We start from the raw sequence: 19,194 nt of genomic DNA, 5'->3' as shown, positions 1-19,194 counted from the left end.
GCCTACTGCACGTGGCATGACACGTTCCTTTGAAGCTGTGTTTCTGCCGCTTACTAATCCCTCCAGGTTCTGTCTGTTCTGAATATCCCCCTCTTGTATAATGTTAATGATAAAAATAATAATTGTTGATGTTTAACTGAATAGACATTCAATTACAGTCGAGTAGTAGTCCCAGAATGTGTTGTTTCCAGCTGCCTATGTAAAGATAAGTAATTAAACCCCACCATGCTTTGCTGCCCCTTCCTTTTGTTACGTTGCTAGGATGCCTGATTTTGTTTTGCTCTCTCTGCCAGCCGTGGGTTACTTGATATTCACCCTGGATCTGAGAGCTGTGGGTTCAGGTTCCGCTCCAGAGACTTAAGGGCAGTGTCCGGGCTGAGAACTCAGGGAGGGCTGCAGTAAAAGAATTGCTGCCTCTTATGTGTTCCACATGTGCTCCGGCAGCTGCGATTGGCAGAGGGGGGAGTTGTCTCTGATGTCCAGTGGTCAATGCTCAGCCCACTGTCCACATCAGTAAAACACCGTGGCTGTGTGCAAGTACATCACTTCTCCATCTGAATGCTACCCCACAGACTGTTGATTCATAGAACAGTACAGCACCGGAACAGGCCCTTCAGCCCACAATGTCTGTGCTGAACACAATGCTGAATTAAACTAAAATTTCTGCCTATACATGATCCATATCTCTACATTCCCTGCATGTGTCTAACAGCCTGTTAAACGACACTATCATATCTGCTTCCACCACTCCCCCCAGCATCGCATTCCAGGCACCCTGTGTAAAAAAAAACTTGCCCTGCACATCTCCTTTAAACTTCCTGCCTCTCACTTTAAATATGTGTCCTCTAGTGCTTGACATTTCTACCCCGGGACAAAGATTCTGACTGTTTACCCTGTCTTTGCCTCTCATAATCTTATAAACTTCTATCAGGTCTCCCCTCAGGCTCTGACACTCCGGAGAGAACAACCCAACTTTGTCCAACCTCTCCTTATAGCACAAGCCCTCTAATCCAGGCAGTATCCTGGTGAACCTCTTCTGCACCCTGTCCAAAGCCTCCACATGCTTCCTGTAATGGGGCAACCAGAACTGCACACAATACTCCAAGTGCGGCCTGAAGCTTTATATTGCTGCAATATAAAGCTTGTGGTGCTCCAGTCCAAACTCTCCGTGGTACCCGAGGGTAACCCCTGCTCTACCCCCTTCCCCTTGAACCAGGAACCTCAGGTGAACCCCTGTCTTACCTACTGCTGTGGCAGGAACATGCAGGAAATTCCTGTCCTCTACTGATGCTCACCCAGCAATGATGGCCCACAGCTCAGTGTGCAGAGGCTGCTGTAGGGCTGGGGCAAGTAGTTAAGCCTCTCAGCGCTGAGATGTGGGACTTGGGGCTGTGTCCCAGTGATGTGGTGAGTGTGCCCATTGTTGGGGACAGGCAGCACCTCTTCCACCTTGCTGTAAGGCAAGACCCTTAACAGTGTTGAAGAGCAAAGAGACCTTGGGGGGGAAGTCCATGACTCATTGAAGGCGGCTACACAGGTAGACAGGGTGGTTAAGAAGGCTTATGGAATGCTTGCATTTATTAATCGGGGTATTGAGTACAGGAGTCAAGAAGTTACGATGCATCTCTGTAGAACTCTGGTTAGGCCGCATTTAGAGTATTGTGTGCAATTCTGGTCATGTCACTACAGGAAGGATGTCGAGGCTTTACTGAGGGTGCAGAGGAGGTTTACCAGGATGTTGCCTGGATTAGAGGACTGGAGAGGCTGGACAAACTTGGGATCTTTTCTCTGGAGCGGCGGAGGCTGAGGGGTGATCTGTTGGAAGTGTATAAAATTATGAGGGACATAGATAGGGTGGACAAGCAAGATCTTTTTCCCATTATTGAACGATCCAATACCAGAGGGCATGCATTTAACGTGAGAGAGGGTAGGTTCAGAACAGACGTGAGGGGTATGTTTTTTTACTGAGAGAGTGGTGGATGCCTGGAATGTGCTGCCTGATAGGGTGGTGGAGGCAAATTCATTGGGGGCTTTTAAGAGGAGCTTGGATGAGCACATGATGAGAGGAAAATGGAGAGATATGGGCATTCTGTAGGTAGGAGGGAGTAGCTATGTCGGCACAACATTGTGGGTTGAAGGGCCTGTTCTGTTCTGTGCTATACTGTTCTATGTTCTATGTTCCACGTGTTGACAGGCTGCCAGACCTGACAGTCTCTCTCATTGCCTCCTGTTGGAAGCTGTTGTCTTCCTCTCCGTTTGCCTGTTCAGCTCTTTCCAGTGTGGAGATTTCAGTACGGTAACAAACACAGCTTCTCTGCACTGAAATGTGGGGCAACCTCTTGCTGCATGTTCACTGGCTCTCTGCACAGAGTCTCTGCCGGTAACACAGCAACACGCAAAACGCTGGAGGAACTCAGCGGGTCAGGCAGGATCTGTGAAGGGAAATGGACAGTCGACATTTTCGGTCAAGACCCTTCACCTGGATAGAGGTGAGATGGCCAGTATAAAGAGGTGAGGGGAAGGGGTGGAGCAAGAGCTGGCAGGTGATGGGTGGATCCAGGTGAGGGGGGGTGATAGGCAGATGGAGGAGGGGAGAGTGGGAATAGTGACAGAGGCCGGGAGGTGAGAGGTGGAGGTGACACAGGGCTGCAGATGGTGGGATCTGATAGGAGAGGAAGGTGCAACGTGGAATAAAGGGAGGGAAGTGGGGAGGGCAGATGGGAACAGTGGGGGAGGGGAGCCATTTGGAGAAGTAATGAAGGGTCTCGACCGGAATCATTGACTGTCCATTTCCCTCCAGAGATGCTGCCTGACCCACTGAGTTCCTCCACGATTTTGTGTGTTGCTCCGGGTTCCAGCAGCTGTGGTCTTTTGTGTCTCTCGACGTAATGACATCATAGGATAAGATAAGATTTCTTTATTAGTCACGTGTACATCGAAACACACAGTGAAATGCATCTTTTGCGTAGAGTGTTCTGGGGGCAGCCCACAAGTGTCGCCACGCTTCCAGCACCAACATAGCATGCCCACAACTTCCTAACCCATACGTCTTTGGAATGTGGGAGGAAACCTGAGCACCCGGAGGGAACCCACGCAGGCACGGGGAGAACATACAAACTCCTTACAGACAGCGGCTGGAATTGAACCCGGGTTGCAGGCACTGTAAAACATTACGTTAACTGCTACACTACCGTGCCATTACAACCCCTTTTAGTGCTGAGTCCATTAGCAATTTCATTGCTGGGAACATATCTGGCTGCTCTATGTGGTCTGCCTCACTGTCTACTTCACAACAGTGAGCACATCTTCAAACATATTTCATTGACAGTGATGCTCTTTGGGTTGTACTGGGACAGAACTGATGGAGAGGAAAAGCTCAACGAGTCACGTGGGTAGATCTTCTACCCAGTTCGTTAACCTTACAGATGTGGTAACATAGTAGTTAATCTACTGGACTAGAGATCTGTATTCAAATTTCATGAATTTAAATCCCATCTCAGCTCTTAAATTCAGTGAAATAAATTTAGAATAAAAAAGCTATTCTTGGTAATGGTAAACTTGAAAACCAGCAGGTGGTACTCTGGTCACAGAGGTGGTGGGGTGGAAGTAACGGAGACACAAGAGACTACAGATGCTGGAATCTGGAGCAATACACAAAGTGCTGGAGGAACTTGGGGGGCCAGGAAGCATCTGTGGAGGGAAATGGACAGTCGGTGTTTTGGGTCAAGACCCTTCCTTTGACTGTCCATTTCCCTCCGTAGATGCTGCCTGACCCGTTGAGTTCCTCCAGCTTTTTGTGTGTGGAATACAGAATCTCTCATCTACCTAGACTAACTTCTCTCAGACCTGAAATGTTAACTGTCTCTCTCACCACAGATGCTGCCTGACCCCCTGAGTGTTTCCAGCATTTTCAGTATTTATTTCAGATTTCTAGCATCTCTGTTTTATTTTATTTTCATTTACTGGAGACGATATAAACTTAACTGAGGTAAAAGAGGATTAACATTAGATAATTGAGAAAATCTCAAGGGAAAGAGAAGGACTATAACTAACTTTGCTTTGGAGGGTTGAATTATGAATTCTCCCTCTGCCTCTGTTTGAAGACATCGGTGTTTTTTAATAGAACCTTGGCAAGAAAGACTAAATGACAATGAAGTGTGTCTAGCAACACTGTCCCATTGCAGGCAGATAGAGAAATGGACTTGGGTTTTCTTATTGAAACTTTCAAGCTGCCAGACCTTTACCCTTTGCCCTGTCACCATGACAACTTGAGGTTCTTTTGGCTGATTCTGATACTCAACAATTTTTAGTGTGGTGGAGCGGACCAAACTCTCAGCTCAGTTCATCCAGCGTTTGGGAAAGTATCAGGAAGTGGAATTCCAAGCGGAAGATTTGGGCAGTTCACCAGGATCCAGCTCTCATGAACTCTGATCCCATTAATGTTGTTGCAATATGTTCTTAAAAGCATCACTGCTTTTTCAATAACTCAGGGATAAGAAAACACTTAAACCTTCCATTCATGTACCGCAGCATGTCAGCCTTTGCTCTCTGGCCTCTGAGCCAGGATGTTATGGGTTCAAATCCCACTCAAGGACTGGAACACAAAAGCTAGGGTGATGTTGCAGTCCCGGTGCTGAGACCTACACTCCCACAACGGTTCCCTCAAAATGTGTGCACGCTTGTGTATAGATACACTGGTGCCCAAATGTACATGCCTGCATTCACATCCACATGCATACTGTACATACTCACGTGTACCTTCCACCACGTGCATGCCCTCGCACACAGGAATGTACACTACATACTTACATGCATACACCTGCATACACATGTGCAAACACATACACTTCTCAACGGAGATCTGAGATCTGGCTGAGGAGGAGGGTGATGGTCCTTACATTGGAGAGGGGGCTTCTCCTGGTACCGGGCCAATCTGTAACTCCAGCCGAGGCCCATTGGAGGCCATGGAGAAATGCTGTCAATGGGTTACGAAGAGAGGTCAGGAGATTCTTCACCAATAACCTTGTTGGAATCCCAGACTGATGCCAGGAATCCTTGCTGAGGATGAGATGCTTCTGGCGATCATGGAGATCAATGAGACCAGGTCGGAGGCTGAGGGGGTGACCTGATAGAAGTTTATAAAATGATGTGAGGCAGAGATAGGGTAGACAGCCAGAATCTTTATCCCAGGGTAGAAATATCTAATACTAAAAGGGCTTTGAATGGAAGGTGAGAGGGGGAAAGATTAGAAGAGATACAAGGGGCAAGATTTTTACACAGAAAGCAGTAGGTGCCTGGAGTGGTGTTGGAAGCAGATATGATAGTGGTGTTCAGGAGGCTTTTAGATAGGCAGATGAATATGCAGGGAATGGAGGGATGTGGATCACGTACAGGCAGAAGAGATTTAGTTTAATTCAGCATTGTGTTTGGCACAGACATTGTGGGCTGAAGGGCCTGTTCCTGTGCTGTACTGTTCCATGTTCTATGTTCTTATGTAGGTCACAGCAGAGTTTGAGGACCAGAAACTGGGAAACTCCCCCACCCAGGTATCAATGCACCCCACCCTCACCCTTCCATTCAATGGTGTCCTGATTTTTTGCTGCCTGCTGTGGAATCTGCTGGATTAGTGAACTCTTTAGTTGAACACCCTGCAGTGGGGACTGACTCCTTCCTCTCCACTCCAGGAGGTCACACCTGTGCAGAGGGGTGATTGGTTGGTTGGTGGCATGAGAACCTTCTCAGCTCTGGTTACCTGGCAGCAGATGCATGTGGTTTATCATTGAATGAGTATAACAAACCAAGACGTTGCTGCTCCAAGGTGAACAAGGGACTGAAGTTCTGGATGTAATTCAAGGCAGATCAGATAAAAAGCAGGCTAAATTAGCAACTCCAGGGTCCAGGGAGGGAAATATACCTCTGACTACTTGGCAGCGTGCAGAGGGGGTAGGGAGAGAGAAAGGCACCCATATGTGTGACTGATAGATAGAATCTTTTGATTTATGAATTTGATTCCGGGAACCTGACACCGTTCACCATTTCATCATTACCAGGAGTTAGGGGCGTGTGGTTAAGTGAGCAAGGTGAATAAGTTTGGTGAGCTGCAAGTGGGATAATGATGTCGTGGTGATAACCGAAACGGGTTAAAAAGGCAACACTTAACATTGCTGGATATGGTGAAAGATGCCCCTATCTCCCCATCCCTGACCCCTCCCTCCCTTCCTCCAGAATACCCCTGACTGGAGTTCAGTAGCTCATTCCAAAGTGCTGCTTATAACCCACGAAACACTTCAGCTATTTTGTGCATTTCATTAAATCTTTCTGTACCTTGTTCATCTCTCTGTGTTCATGCAGAGAGAGTTTGGGGATAGGGAGTGAGGCAGCAAGGGGATTCTTCATGGTTACCAACTGTAATGGTCCCAACAACACAGCTCACCTATCTGAATGTAAATTAAATTTACAATCTCTCTCTATCTTTCTCTCTTTACCTATCTCTCTCTCTCTATCTCTCTCTCTTTACCTATCTCTCTCTCTCTATCTCTCCCAGAGAAATCACCCCACTATTACTGGGGCATGTTACTGTAGCATGTTTCCTCTGCCCAGTAAATGGACCAGTTACCAAGTAGATTGACCTTGTATGCATGGTCCTCTGTGAGTCACCTACACTCTGTCCTCCCAGACAGCTGCATTTTTATAGCACCATTGCGGACCTCAGGAGTTTTCATATTTGACATTGCACTGTGGTCATTGTTGTAAGGTGGGGACAGCTGAACTGTGCACAGCAAGATCCCACAACTAGCAATGTGATAAGTGACCAAAGAATCTGCTTCTGACGACATTCGCTGAACGTGTCAGGGTGATCATAGGGAGCGGGAGCCTCAGGTGTCAGTGTAGCAGTTCAGGAAGCCAAGGACCAGAGCGAAACAGCATTCACTTCCTCGGGTCTGGCAGTGCTTGGTGTTATTTTTGGTGGTCCTACAGCCAATACTGAGGGGAGGTTTGCACAGGAATGTGGCACAGGCCAAGTTGTACAGCAATTCCTACCAGCTCCTTGAACAGGAAGCAAAGTGCTTCTTGAATATTAAATCTGAGTAACGGTTATCCTCTGTCCCTTTTTGAAATGGTAACTAAGCAAGATGACTCATACAGAGAGGAGAAGTGTACTGCTCTGCCAGAGGATGTTGCACTCTCGATATTACCTTTGCTTTCATTGATTGAAGACACTTCCTAACCTGAGAATACTCTGTACAATAGGTATATTTTTGGGCTGATTACTAAGGGACTTGATGTTCCCCAGGTAACATCTATGTTCTGGCCCCTATGTTGTAATCAAGTGAAAATCACATTTCGAGGCTGAGCTTTTTATAACAGGGCAGATTTGTTGGTTGCAGTTGTAGCTTTTAGCACTACAGAGCAGTGTTTCTCTCCCTGCTTTGCTCTACTGCTGTTTTTCATGAGTCACATCCTCTATCGGTGGGGTTCATCCATTTTTAGATGAAGTGTTGATTTATTTGTCCTGCTGTCTTCACTGAGCACTTCCGTCACAAAAGGGCTGAGAACCCCATTCACCGTGGACAGCCAGTGGCTGGGCAATCGCTTGCTCACACTCACAGGGCCACCGACACCAGGGACATAGCACCGACCTCTGGTGCTGTCTGTGTGGAGTTTGCGCGTTCTCTCTGTGGCCTGTGGGTTTCTCCTGGGTGCTCCTGTTTCCTCGCACATCCCCAAAACATGCAGGTTTGTGGTTTAATTGGCCGCTGTAAATTGCACCTGTGTGTGGGTGAGGGGTAGAATCTGGGGGGAGTTGATGGGAGTGTGGGGAGAATAAAATGGGATCAGTGTAAATGGGTGCTGGGTGGTCAACACGGACTCAATGGACCAAAGGGCCTATCATAACTCTAAAGGAGGCCATTCAGCCCATCATGTCCACAATGAATGAAAGGATATCCTCTTTCCATGCCACTTGTCCTGTTAATTTTTTTCTACCTGGATCTATCCACTAGTTGTTGGAGATGTACTGACCCCCTGCTCTCTCAGTTGGATGTAAGTGATCTGAGGCACTATTTTGAAGAGAAGGGGAGTTGTCCCAGGGTCTTCCTCCAGACATCACTGAAGCAGACTGTTTCTATTGCTTGAATTCGCTGCCTTTCACATGATGACCACACATCCACAAGATAAGATTTCTTTATTAGTCACATGTACATCGAAACACACAGTGAAATGCACCTTTTGCATAGAGTGTTCTGGGGGCAGCCCGCAAGTGTTGCCACGCTTCCGGCGCCAACATAACATGCCCACAACCTCCTAACCCCGTACATCTTTGGAATGTGGGAGGAAACCAGAGCACCCGGAGGAAAGCCACGCAGACACGGGGAGAACATACAAACTCCTTACAGACAGCGGCCGGAATTGAACCCGGGTCGCTGGCGCTGTAATAGCATTATGTTAACCGCTACAGAATTGGAATTGGTTTATTATTGTCACATGTACTGAGGTGCAGTGAAAAACTTGTCTTGCATACCGTTCATACAGATCAATTCATTACACAGTGCATTGAGGTAGTACAGGGTAAAACAATAACAGAATGCAGAATAAAGTGTTACAGTTACAGAGAAAGTGCAGTGCAGGCAGATAATAAGGTGCAAGGGCCTAATGAGGTAGATTGTGAGGTCAAGAGCCCATTTTATCGTACAAAGGGACCTTTCAATAGTCTTGTAACAGTGGGATAGGAGCTGTCCTTGAGCCTGGTGGTACAAGCTTTCAGGCTTTTGTATCTCTGGGATAGGGGAGAAGAGAGAATGTCTGGGGTGGGAGGGGGTGTTTGATTATATTGAGTTTACTGAGGCAGTGAGAAGTGTAGACCATGGAGGGGAGGCTGGTTTCTGTGATGTGCTGAGCTGTGTCCACAACTGTCTTCAGTTTCTTGTGGTCATGGGCAGAGCAGTTGCCGTACCAAGCCGTGATGCATCCAGATAGGATGCTTTCTATGGTGCGTCAACAAAAATTGGTGAAGGTCGACGGGGACATCCTGAGGTTGTGGAAGGCTTTCAGGAATACCTCCCCTATGAAAACTCTTGTGGATTTGGCTTCGTCTGTTTCAGGCGCCCACTTCAAGGAGGTGCATGGTCAGAAGTCGGCGGCTGTCTCGATGTGCAGGTGGTTGGGTAGGCTGTGGTCAGAAACTACTGCTGGGCACCTCTGTGTCACTGCAAGAAGGGGAATGAGCCCTAGAGTCATACTTGGACAGTGTAGAAACAGGCCCTTCAGCCCACCATGACTGTGCCAACCTTTTTGACAATGTACACTAATCTCATTTACCCACATCGGGACCATGTCCTTGTGTGCTGCCTCTTAACCATAGTGACTGCATTGAGTTCCATTACCTCCTCTGGCAGTGAAATGTATTCCAGACATAAGTGACTCAATGTGTAAAAATCTTACACTTCTGAACCCCTTTAAATCTCCAACCTCTCATCTTAAAACAAGCTGCCTTGTTTTTGATGCTCCTGCTGTGAGTCAGTGCAGGTTCACCAGGGACAGTGTTACAGATAAGAAAGAGGGATGTGAGAGGTGACAGCTTATCACATGTTAGCTGAGAAAATTAATAGATGAAGTGAGGTCTTCAATGTCTGAAAGAATGATGCAACACCAATACCTTGCATTTATATAGTGCCTTAAACAGAGTCCTCCTCACTGGTCATCAATGCAGGTGCACCTCAAGGCTGCGTGCTTAGCCCCTGCTCTACTCCCTATACACACGACTGTGTGGCTAAGCACAGCTCCAATGCCATCTTCAAATTTGCTGACAACGCCACTGTTGTTGGACGAATCACAGGTGGCGATGAGTCAGCGTACCGGAGTGACGCCTGGGTGAGCGGTGCCACAACAACAAGCTCTCGCTCAACGTCAGCAAAACTAAAGAGCTGATTGTTGACTTCAAGAGGGAGAAGGAGGGCGAACATACACCAGTCCACATTGGGGGCTCAGCAGTAGAGAGAGTCAGCAGCTTTAAATTCCTGGGTATTAACATATTGGATGACTTGTCCTGGGACAGGCACAGAGGTACAATCACAAGGAAGGCATGCCAGCGCCTTTACTTTCTTAGGAGGTTAAGTAGGCTCAGCTTGTCACCGAACACTCTAGCAAATGTCTTCAGATGTTCTGTTGAAAGTGTCCTGACTGGTTGCATCAAAACAGAGACACAAGAGATTCTACAGATGCTGGAATCTGGAGCAACACACGCAAAATGCTGGAGGAACTCAGCAGGTTGGGCAGCATCTGTGGAGGGAAATAAACAGTCAACGTTTAGGACCTGGTTGCATCACGGTCTGGTACAGCAATTGAAATGCTCAGGAACATAATAATCTGCAGAGAGTAGTGGACTCAGCCCAATACATCACGGGCGCATCCATCCCCACCATCGGGAGTATCTACAGGAGGAGCTGCCTCAAGAAGGCACCATCCATCATCAAAGATCCCCACCATCCAGGCCGTGCCATCTTCTCACAGCTCCCATCGGGCAGGAGGTACAGAAGCCTGAAGTCCCACACCACCAGGTTCAGGAACAGCTACTTCCCTTCAACCATTCAGTTCTTGAACCAACCGGCACAACCCTCATCACTAGACTTTAGCAACGCTGCGACCATCTTGATCACTTTGCACTAAAATGGAATTTTTTTTGTTCTAATTGTGTTCTTTCTTGTAAAAATTGTGTTTAATTTGTTTTTCTTGTGAATGCTGCTTATCTGATGCTCTGTGCCTGTGATGCTGCTGCAAGTAAGATTTTCATTGCACCTGTGCACACACGGACTTGTGCAGATGACAATAAACTCGACTTTGATTGTCTGTGGAATGAGGCTAAGGGGCAACCATATTGTTGGTCGGGGATCAGTAAAGTCTAAACTGAAAACGCAGCCCTTCTCCACCAAAGGACGCTACTGATCTAGATGAGTTTTTACCATGATCGGGTGGTTCTGTGGTAACTGTTACAAACTTCTTCAAAAAATCCAAATATATTTAATTGCATGAATTTAAATCTCCATGTGGGATTTGAATTCATGCCTCTGGCTGCCAGTCCAGTAACTTTACCACTACTCCAACTGACCCCTGTATATTTAACCCAAAGTTTAAGAAAGGAGAGAGAGAGGGTCAGGGAAGGAATTCCAAGCATGGCCAAGGAAGCTGAAGGCATGACTTCCAACAGAGCGACACACAGCATGGATACAGGCGCTTCATCCCAACCAATCCATGCCAACCACAGTGCCCACCCAGTTGGTCCCAATTTTAGCCCATATCCCTCTCAGTCCCACCCCCCTCCATGTACCTATCCAAGTGCTTCTTAAATGACCCTATTGTACCTGCCTCACCCACTTCCTCTGGCAGCTCGTTCCATATACTCACCACACTCTGCATGAAGAAGTTGCCCCTCAGGTCCCTTTTAAATCTTTTCCCTCTTACCCTAAACTTATGCCCCCTAGTTTTGGACTCCCCTACCCTGGGGAAAAGACTGAAAAAATTATGCCTCTCATAATTTTAAACACTTTTATAATGTCGCCCCTTATTCTCCTATGCTCCAAGGAATAAAGACCCAGCCTGGCCAACCTCCCTCTATAACTCAGGCCCTCGAGTCCTGGCAGCATCCTCGTAAATCTCTGCACTCTTTCCAGTTTAACCATATTGTTCCTATAAGAGGGTGACCAAACCTGTCCACAGTAATAAAATGATAAATATGTGGGAATGAGGAACCAGAGGTGTAGAAATCTCAGAAGGCTGAAGGACTGGAAAAGATTATGGAGTTAGGGGGAGGTGAGATCACAGAGGAACGAGGCATTGTCAGAGGAGGAACTAATCAGGTGATAGATGAACAGATTGCAGTGAGAATTATGGCAAAGTACAGCATAGATCTGAATGACTCAAGTTTACAGAGAGGGAGGCTGTTTATGATTTGATGGAACAGCCAAGTGTGGAGGTGGGAAAAGCACAGAGGAGGAAAGTGAGGAGATTGTTTCCACAGGTCAGCAAGAGGACAAAGAATTAAAGGTGACCCTCTTTGCAGATCAGATGTTTGAATGTGGAACTTTCAGCTGCAGTTGTTGCACTGAAGCTATGTTTATGTTGCTTGAGAAAGAGGAATATTAAAGGATACAGGGAGTGAGCCGTGCAAGGATATTAGCCAGAGAAAGGCACGGGCACGGACAACTGCCCAGATTGTGGAGTGCTGCATCTTAGATATGATGCACTGTTCCAGCTGCAGAACAGTGCCCCTACAATTCTCAGTGCTACCACCAGGTGGCATATGGCTGCGACTGCACTCCACACAGACTCCTCCATGGGTGATACCAACCACTTGATCAACCTCTGTACAAGTTGGCAAAAGGGCCTCTCACTTAAATTTTATTGCCTTCAAGGCTTTAGAAAAGAATTTTCAGATCGCCAACTACTGGGTGTGAGCACTGGGACCAGACAAACTTGCATTTCTATAGCACCTTTCACAACCTAAGGGCTTCACAGAAACAACTTCCAGCCAATGTAATGTTGAACTGTAGTCATTTGTCATTTGGAATTTGTGGCCTTGTATTTGTTGTCGTAATAACCTAAGCACAACCGTGCAGCAGGTAGTGTTGCTGCTCTACAGCTCCAGAGACCTAGGTTCGATCCTGACCTCCGCCGCTGTCTGTGTGGAGTTTGCACGTTCTCCCTGTGACTGCGTGGGTTTCCCCCCAATCCCCCAGGTGTTCCAGTTTCCTCCCACATCCCAAACAAGTGCATGTTATTTGGTTAATCAATTATGATAAATTACCCCTAGCTTAAGTGCGTGATGGAGAATCAGAGGGGAGTTGATTGATGTGTGAAGTAGAATAGATTACAGGGAAATAAGTAGGGGAATTGCCCTGAGAGCTGCCATTGACTTGATGGGCAGAATAGCCTCATTGTATATCAACGGGAAATATGAAATATGATAGGATGGATGCAGAGAAATGTTTTCCCTTATTGTGAAGACCATAACCAGAAGTCATTAATATAAGATGGTCACCAAGAAATCTAATAGCAACTTAAGGAGAAACTTTCTTCCCCAAAGAGTCGTGGGAATGAGGGGCTCCCTCCCACTGGGAATGGTGGAGGTGAACAGCATGGATGCATGTCAGGGAGAAAGAAACAGAGGATTGTGAAGGTGCTTTCAGATGGGGTTGAATGTTGCAGAAATGCCAGCATAGCCTGGTTGTATCCCCTATCTCACCCTGTCAAGGCATATATCTGTGGAAGAGATCTGTTTTCTAAGATTCCTACATTTAAATATTCATAGCGACTCTGATGTTTCAGATATTTCTGGAAATTGGAGCTCTTTGCTTTGGTGCTTAAGTGTGGCCAGCACATTCTGTCAGTGAAAATATATATCAGATATTTGTCATGGCAGCGAAGGAGGCTATTCAGCCCATCAAGACTATGCCAGCTGTCAGAGCAATCTCATCAGTCCCATTCCCCCACTTACTTCCATGTGACCTATTCTCCCTCACGCACCCATCAACTCCCCCATTGTTGCCCTAACTGCCTGTTTGCTCATGCTGGTTAAGATTTCTCTGCATGGAGCTTTGAAGGACATGTCCAAATGGTTGCCCAGACCGTTCCTTGCCACCATTGTCCACCCCCTATCCGACTTCACCAAAAGTGGTCCCAATTCCTGTCTGTGGGGCTCTGTTGTGATAAACCTGGCTGATGTGTTCCCCACATTACAACAGTGTGACAAGTTCAGGAGCTATTTTGTTGGCTTTAAAGGCCGTTGTGACATGGTGATTAGGAGGAATGTGAGTTGCACTTCTCTGATGATGAAGTTGGTCGTGTTTGCTATTGTATTTACCTCTGAAATGGAAGGTTGTGAGTTCAAGACCCACTCTAGAAACATGAGCACAGAAGTGTTGAATAGGTGGAATGTTAATCCAAGATCCTGCATCAGTCTCCCAGACAAATGTAAACATTCACAAGCCCCATTCCAAAGAGAGCAGGAAAGCTATCCTTGGTGTCTTGACAAATATTTATCAATCTTTTCAAATCCAATGATCATGTGGTATATTTTGTGGGAGCTTGCTGTGCACACATTAGCTGCTGCAGTTCCTACATTGCAATGGTGTCACTAAAGTGATCTCCTAAGAGGGACGTGAAAGGTGCCACAGAAATTCAAGTGTCATCTTTCCGCCAAACCCAACCTGGTTGAATTTGGGGCTGAATTTGACTGCTGTACAGACACATGATTAAGTGTTTATAAAAAGCAGCACCATCAGTGACATCTCTTGAATAAATCGACTGGTTCCTCACATGGTCTCTGATAATCAGTTTTCTTGCCAGGCAATGGAGATGAAACTAATTATCAAAATGAAACTGTCGAAGCCAAGGCAGGCTGTTCCCTCTGAAACAAGAATGTCACCTCCCCTCAAGCTGACTCCCAAGCATTAGTGGGTTGTGTTCACCAGGTCAGCGTTAGTGAGAGCCTGAGGTTAACTGATGCAGCACACAGTAAACAGTGTGCAATATCAGGCTGGCAGTGATGGACAGGGGGAATGAAGGGCAACACTGTGAGAGACTTCAATGAGAACTACAGCATTGAAGGAGGCCATTGGGCCCATTGTTTGCCTGCCAGCGTTCATTCTACAACTGCTGCTGCCCACTCTAATTCCGTTCCTGTTTACATGTTGAAGGCCTTTCCTGCTTCCTCTGCTTCTGTGAGGTAAACATAGAACATAGAACAGTACAGCACAGTACAGGCACTTTGGCCCACAACGTTGTGCCAAGCTATGTAGACCTTATCCCTATTCTATCTATCCCCCTCCCTACTTCACCCTCTTAGAATTTTTCTTTCGTCCATGTGCCTATCTAATAGTCTCATAAATAACCCTATCATATCGGCCCCTACCACCCCACCCCTCCTGGCACCCAGGCACCCACAACTCTGTGTAAAAAAACCTACCTCTGACATCTCCCCTGAACTTTCCTCCATGCACCTTAAATGGGTGACTTCTGGTGTTGGCCATTGCCGCTCTGGGGAAAAGATGCTGGCTGTCCACTCTGTCTATGCCTCTCATACTCTTATACACCTCTATCAAATCTCTTCTCATCCTCTGTCACTCCAAAGAGAAAAGCCCTAAATCGCTCACCCTCTCCTCATAAGACATGCTCTCCAAACCAGGCAGCATCCTTGTAAATCTCCTCTGCATCCTCTCCAAAGCTTCCACATCCTTCCTATGACGTGGTGACCAGAAATGAACACAATATTCCAAGTGTGGTCTAATCAGAATCTTATAGAGCTGCAACATTACCTCTCAGCTCTTGAACTCAATCCCCTGGCTAATGAAGGCCAGCACACCATACATCTTCTTAACTGCCCTATCCATTTGTGAGGCAACTTTGAGGGATCTATGGACTTGGACCCCAAGTTCCTCCACACTGCTAAGAATCCTGCCATTAACCTTGTACTCTGCCTTCAAGTTTGATCTTCCAAAGTGTAGCACTTCACACTTTTCTGGATTAAACTCCATCTGCCACTTCTCTGCCCAGCTCTGCATCCTGTCTAAATCCCGTTGCAACCTACGACAACCTTCTTCCCTATTTACTACACCACCAACCTTCGTGTCATCTGCACAGAGTGAACAGCCAGCATCTTTTCCCCAGAGTGGCAATGGCCAATACTAGAAGTCACCCATTTAAGGTGTGTGGAGCAAAGTTTAGGGGAGATGTCAGAGGTAGGTTTTTGATGACAACCCATCCTTCCACTTCCTCATCCAAATCATCTATAAAAATCACAGAGCAGGGGTCCCAGAACAGATCTCTGCTGAACACCACTAGTCACCAACCTCCAGGTTGAATATTCCCCTTCTACAGCCACCCTCTGTCTTCTGTGGGCAAGCCAATTCCAAATCCACACAGCCAATTTTCCATGGATCCCAGACCTCATGACTTCCTGAATGAGCCTACCATGGGGAACCTTGTCAAATGCCTTGTTAAAATCCATATATACAACATCCAATGCACTACCTTCCTCAATTTATCTTGTCACTTCCTCAAAAAACTCTATTAAGCTCGTGAGGCATGACCTCCCTTCACAAAGCCATGTTGACTATTCCTAATAAGACTCTAATTCTCCAAATGCTCATAAATTCTGTCCCAAAGAATCCTCTCCAATGGTGTGCCTACTACTGATGTAAGACTTACTGGTCTATAATTTCCAGGATTATCTCTTTAACCTTTCTTGAACAATAGAATAATGTTTGCCAGCCTCCAATCCTCCAGTATCACTCCTGTGCCAGTGAGGATTCAAAGATCATCACTAATGCTCCAGCAATCTCTTCCCTCGCTTCCCATAGGGGTATGTCCTGTCCGACCCCGGGGAATTATCTATCCTAATGCTTTTTAGTAGCTCCAACACTGCTTCTTTCTAACCTCAACATGCTCCAACACATTTGCCTGTTCTACGCTAACCTCATATTTTATCTCTCTCACTGGTGAACACTGAAGCAAAATATTCCTTTAGGAGCTCCCCTACCTCCTTCGCCTCCAGACACATTTTTCCCCCTTATCCTTGAGCAGTCCTACCCTCACCCTACTCATCCTCTTGTTCCTCACATATGTGTAGAATGCCTTAGGGTTTTCCTTAACCCTACTTGCCAAGGCCTTCTCATGTTCCCTTCTAGTTCTCCTAAGTCCCTTCTTAAGCTCCTTCCTGGCTACCTTTTAACCTTCAAGATCCCTGTCTGATTTTTGCTTCCTAAACCTTAAATATCCTTCCTTCTTCCTCTTAACTAAACCTTCCACCTCTCTTGTTAACCGTGGTTCCTTCACCACACCATCCTTTCCTTGTCTCAGCGGGAAAAGTCTATCTAGAACCCCATGCAAGTGGTCCCTAAACAGCCTCCACAATTCTGTGTTGCATTTACCAGAGAACATCTGTTCCCAGTTTCTGCTCCCAAGTTCTTGCCTAATACCATCATAATTTGCCCTCCCCCAATTAAATACTTTCCCATAATGTCTGGTCTTATCTTTGTCCATGGCTATGCTAAAGGTCAAGGAGTTGTTGTCATTATCCCCGAAATGCTTGCCCACCAAGAGGTCTGTCACCTTACCAGGTTCATTGTTTAATACCAGATCCAGCATGGCTTCTCCTCTAGTCGGCCTGTCCACATACTGTGTCAGGAATCCTTCCTGTACGCACCTTACAAATTCTGCCCCATCTAAACCTTCTGCACTAAGGAGGTGCCTATCAATATTAGTGAAGTTGAAATCACCCATGACAACAACACTGTTGTTTTTGCACCTCTCCAAAATCTGCCTCCTGATCTGCTCCTCAGTGTCCCGATGGCTATTTGGCGGCCCATAGAATACTCCCAATAGAGTGATTGCTCGCTTCCTGTTTCTGACATCCACCTACACTGACTCAATCCTTCTGTGATGTCCTCCCTTCCTGCAGCTGTGATATTATCTCTGATCAGCAATGCCACCTCCCACCCCTTCTACCCCCTTCCCTACCCCTTTTGAAACATCAAAACCCTGCAAGTAAGAGGAACTCAAGCAGCCACTCCTGCCCCTGCGACAGCCAAGTCTCTGTAATGGCCATTAGGGGAAGTGGAACAAGGCAAAGGACTTTACAATGAAGAGAAGAACATTGAATAGCAAACTTAGAACATAGAACTGTACAGCACAGGACAGGCCCTTCAGCCCACCTTGTTGACCCAAACTAATTAAACCAATGACTCCTAATTAATCTAATCCCTGTTCCCCGCACATTGACCATATCCCTCCCTTCTCTGTACATTCATGTGCCTCTCTAAGAGTCTCTTAAATGCTGCTATACCATCTGCCTCCACCACCACCCTGGCAGTGCATTCCATGTCATCACCACTCTCTGTGTCAGAAGACTTGTCTCACACATCTCCTATGTACTTTTTTCCTCTCACCTTAAACACGTGCCCTCTAGTATTAGACATTTCAGTCCTGGGAAAAAGATACCGGCTGTCTGCTCTAATCTACGCCTTGCATAATTTTATAAATTTTTATCAAATCTCCCCTCGGCCTCCTCTGCTCTAGAGAAAACAGCCCCAGCTTGTCCAACCTCTCCTCCAAACATGTCCTCTGAAGAGGAACAAAGAGATGGAGTGAACATCCATAAATACTTAAAGACATCAAAATGGTCAATAATCAGGTTAAAGGGATATTCAGGATGCTTTCTGTTACTAATTGAGGAACTGAGAGCAAGAAGTTTTTGCTAAAACAGTAGACAGCAGGAGTTAGAAAACCACTCATTTCTTGTCTCCACATTACAGGAAAGATGTGAAAGAATGAAAATGAGATTTATGAAAATTAACAACAACAGCACGTACCACCAGGCTCAGGGACAGCTTCTAGCCTGCTGTTGTAGGACTATTGAACAGCCCCCTAGTACAATAAGATAGACTCTTGATCTCACAATCTACCTTGTCATGGCCCTTGCACCTTGTTGTCTGCCTGCACTGCACTTTCTCTGTAACTGTAACACTTTATTCTGTATTCTGTTATTGTTTTAACTTGTACTACCTCAGTGCACTGTGTAATGAATTGATCTGCATGGACAGTATGCAAAACAAGTTTTTCACTGTACCTCAGTACATGTGACAATAATAAACCAACTTACCGATTTACCAAATATTGGAAGTGCGAATGGGTCAACTTTGTCAGAATTCACACATTTCCTCTCTCCCAGATGCTGCCTGACCTACTGAGTGCTTCCAGCATTTTCTGATTTCCATTTCAGATTTCCAGCATTTGAAGCTTTTTGTTTTTATTTTAGAACACAAGAACATAAGAAATAGGAGCAGGAGGAGGCCATCCTGCCCATCGAGCCTGCTCCGCCATTCAATAAGATCGTGGCTGATCTGGCCGTGGACTCAGATCCACCTACCTGCCTTTCCCCCTTAACCTTTAATTCCCCTACTATGCAAAATTCCATCTGTGTCTTAAATACATTCGACGAGGTAGCCTCTACTGCTTCCCCGGGCAGAGAATTCCTCAAATTCACTACTCTCCAGGAAAAGCAGTTCTTCCTCATCTCCGTCTTAAATCTACTCCCCTGAATCTTGAGGCTATGTCCCCTAGGTCTAGTCTCACCTACCAGTGGAAACATCTTCCCTGCCTCTATCTTATCTATCCCTTTCATAATTTTATATGTTTCTTTAC

Source organism: Pristis pectinata, chromosome 35 (genome assembly GCF_009764475.1).
Source record: "Pristis pectinata isolate sPriPec2 chromosome 35, sPriPec2.1.pri, whole genome shotgun sequence".
NCBI classification, from domain to species: Eukaryota; Metazoa; Chordata; class Chondrichthyes; order Rhinopristiformes; family Pristidae; genus Pristis; species Pristis pectinata.
The sequence above is the reverse complement of the archived record's forward strand: the minus strand, read 5'-3'. Positions refer to the sequence as shown.